The sequence below is a fragment of the Sceloporus undulatus genome, chromosome 4, assembly GCF_019175285.1.
Source record: "Sceloporus undulatus isolate JIND9_A2432 ecotype Alabama chromosome 4, SceUnd_v1.1, whole genome shotgun sequence".
NCBI lineage: Eukaryota > Metazoa > Chordata > Lepidosauria > Squamata > Phrynosomatidae > Sceloporus > Sceloporus undulatus.
In genome coordinates, this window is record NC_056525.1 from 216608021 (window position 1) to 216612119 (window position 4099).

General features: G+C 39.4%; 1 protein-coding gene across 1 annotated transcript in view; it reads left to right on the plus strand.

Annotated features, from left to right (window-relative positions):
* OTUD6B (OTU deubiquitinase 6B) overlaps positions 1–4099 on the plus strand; it is a 14767-nt gene that overhangs the window by 944 nt on the left and 9724 nt on the right. The window lies entirely within an intron of this gene.

Genomic DNA, 4099 nt, shown 5'->3' on the forward strand with positions numbered 1-4099 from the left:
CACACATATACAGACATATATATATATGTACTGTATAGACACATGCACACTATATGTATTTATATATACACAGACATATACATACATATGCACATACGCACACGTATATACATACACACATCTATATATACATTTCCCTACAAGTGATGGAGTCTTTTTCTTTGAGGACTGGGAACCATCTAATTAAAAATAATGATCACTGTCAGCCGCTCTGGGAGCCTTTAGGGCTGAAGGGCGGGCTATAAATACGGTAAATAAGTAATAATGGTCACCTGTCAGGGATGCTTTGGTTGTGAGTTCCTGCATGGCAAGGGGCTGGGCTGGGCTGGGCTGGATGGCCCTTGAGGTCTCTTCCAACTGTGATTCTACTGTATATACATACACATGCATTTACACACACAACATACAGAGACATACATATACTGCATGTGAGTACACACACATGCATTTGTTGTTGTGTGCCTTCAAGTCATTTCTGATTTATGGTGACCCTAAGGTGAACCTGTCATCAGATTTTCTCAGCAAGTTTCTTCAGAAGGCGGTTTTCCATTTCCATCCATATATATGTATATAATATGCATGCACCTGCACCCACCCACAACACACACATGCATGCATGCATGCCTAGGGGGGTGTGTGTGTATGATAGGTTTTGTCATGGGGTTTTTTCTAGGGACTTACCCCCTCATTTTAAAAATAGTCTCATCAAATATTTTTGACTTCTATTCACATTTTTATTCCAATTTTGGAATTTCACATCACTGTAGTGGTTTGAGCATTGGACTATGACTCTGGAGTCTAGGATTTGAATCCTCACTCAGCTATGGAACTCCCTGCTGGCTGATCTTGGGCTAGTTACACTCTCTCAGCCTCAGGATGTCAGTGGCATAGAATCATAGAGTTGGAAGAGACCGCAAGGGCCATCCAGTCAAACCTCCTGCCATGCAGGAACTCTCAATCAAACCATTCTCGACAGATGGCCATCCAGCTTCTGTTCAAAGACCTCCAAGGAAGGAGACTCCACTACACTCCGAGGGAGTTTGTTCCACCGTCGAACAGCCCTCACTGTCGGGAAGTTCCTCCTAATGTTGAGGTGGAATCTCTTTTCCTGGAGCTTGCATCCATTGCTCCGCATCCTGTTCTCTGGAGCAGCAGAAAAAAAGCTTGCTCCCTGCTCAATATGACATCCCTTCAAATATTTAAACAGGACTATCATAACACCGCTTAACTTTCTCTTCTCCAGGCTAAGCATACCCAGTTCCCTAAGTTGTTCCTCATAAGGCATGGTTTCCAGACCTTTCACCATTTTAGTCGCCCTCCTTTGCACACACTCCAGTTTCTCAACATCCTTTTTGATTTGTGATGCCCAGAACTGGACACAGAGTAACAGATGGGGCCTGACCAAAGCAGAATAGAGAGGCACTAATACTTCTCTTGATCTAGACACTATACAGTACTTCTATTGATGCAGCTTAAAATTGCATTGGCCTTTTTAGCTGCCACATCGCACTGTTCACTTTGTAACAGAAATTTCAGGAAACTTAGATTTCTAGGATTGGCAGATCAATAGGATCGGCAAGAGGACCTAGTAATTGAAAATCCATAAGTTTATTTCCAGTTGTCGACAAAGGAAAACATTGAACTCAGTGGAATTCAAGTTCCAAAAGCTGAGAACCCCGAACAAGACAAAATGGCTCTTTTTATATTATTCAAGACAAAGGAGCTTCTTCAATACACCTGATTGGCTAATTACAATTTAAACATACAGAATTCTTACAATCAGAACAGAAATACATGCATACATTAAAACTGCATCATCACTCCTTACCCCTCCTGTAGGAATTCAGTGGAATTCATCTTAACCTTGCTTCTGAATGTCTTTATCTCAGTAGTTTATGTTATGTCTTTCTACTGGTGCCAGCTTCCATCTAGGTCAAGATGCACTCACTATTCCTTTCCTCTAGTAACTCCAAGCCTCCATCTAAAAACTATCTCTCTGGCTGACAAAGGTGACTCCATCTTTCTATAGTTTTTATATTTCAAAAAGGAATTTCCACCACAACTTATGTTCAATTTGTAGTCTACTTGGACTCCAAGATCCCTTTCACATGTAGTTTCATTCAGCCAGGTGTCCCCCATCCTATATTTGTGCATTTCATTTTTCCGCCCTAAGTGCAGTACCTTACATTTTTCCGTGTTGAATTTCATTTTGTTAGCTTTGGCCCAGTTTTCTAATCTATTCAGGTCATTTTGAATTTTGATCCTGTCCTCAGGGATATTAGCTACTCCTAATTTGTTGTCATCTGCAAATTTGATAACTGTGCCCCTAATGCCGTCATCCAAATCATTAATAAAGATGTTGAATAGCCCTGGGCCCAGGCAAACCCTTCTGAAAAAACTTGCCAAGAAAACACAGGGTCACCTTAGGGTCATCTTAAGTTGGAGATGACTTGAAAGCACAACAACATTTTTGGTAAGACAATAAAATAAAAACTCTACACAGTTGAGCTACACAGACACACACGCGCGCATATATAGAGCTAGTAGCTTTTCAAGAGTGAAATTGTATCTAAGCCCCACTGAAGATGGTCAGACTTAGGTTTGGTTAGGGTAGTAGCACTACATCTATGAGTTGATTACATTTTTAAAAAGTGATTAACAGACCTCCCCCATCCATTATTTCTATTGTTTTTAAATTGAGAAGCTTCAGTAGTGATGGAGCAGTGTAAGCAGTGTCACACCCAAGTTGCATGAAGACATACGCATCCCATTACGTGTAACTGTACCTGTTTTTGTTTTTTTTGTATTTTATTTTGTATTGTTTATTGTAAATAGCCATCTGGATATAATGTACATATGTTGAATGTTAATATGTAAAAATGGTTTGTTGATCTGTGCCTTTAAGTAATCTCTGATTTATGGAGCCCCTAAACTGACCTTATCCTGGGGTTTTCTTTGCAAGATTTGTTCAGAGGGAGGTTTGCTATTGACTTCCTCTGAGTCTGAGAGAGAGTGACTTGCTTAAAGTCACTCAGTGAGTTTCCATGGCTGAGTGGGGATTCGAACCCTGGTCTCCAGAGTCATAGTCCAACCCTCAAACCAGTTCACACTGGCTAATCTGAAAAAAAAAAACCCACTCTCTATGTACAGATTCAGCATATTGAATATAAGGTGCAAACACCCTAATCATCAGAATCTTAACCGACTGTTGTATCATAGGGCTTAGTTACAGATTGTGGTTTTAGTGGTATGCTCTTAGTGAAAGTTGTCAGCAATAGCGTTTGATAAAAGGTAGTGCTTATATGTCCATTATGCAGTTTCACAGAACTGTCCAGAAAACCAACTTGTGTCTAGGCTCATTTTGAAAGAATGTGAAAGTTACTGAAGTCCTGATGGGTCTTGCCAAGTGCCATCTGTTCATGACTCTGGATGACAAAGATATGTTTTGGTAAGACGACTACAAGACCTCATACATGTTTTGAATTGTAATATATGTCATCATCTGCCAGGAATGCCCTTCTGCATTCTGTGAAGGACAAATAAGCTAGTGCCTAGGCAAAATAATAAATACGTAGGCACAAATTTGGCATAGAAACAGATTGTATTCTGAGGTCAATCTATATTAGCAGTCACAAAGTATTAACAATCCCCTCTTGGGTGCATTCTGAGCACTCTTGATATGGGGTCTTTATATTATTTCAATGCCATGGGAGCCTCAACAATATTATCCTCTTGAAGTTGTGGTAATAGGAGGAGCCTGGGTTTCTTGTCTTCCTGCATGATCACAGCCAGCTTTCTTGTTTGCTTTGGTGACTCTGGAAGGAACAGTGCTGCTGCAGTTTCTGTGGCCTAACCTAACTAGGCTTGTAAGATTTATTATACTATGGTGGCTTGGCAGTAACATGGATATTTGTACTTGCTTTGTTCATTTTCAACTGGTATGAATAAAGGTGTATAATATTAGCTAGTCTGTGCTTTTTTCTATGTCCTTAAATCTTTACTGAATATAATGATCTTATTGGAGAGGCAGTATAGAAATAAAATTATTATTATTATTATTATTATTATTATTATTATTATTATTATTATTATTATTATT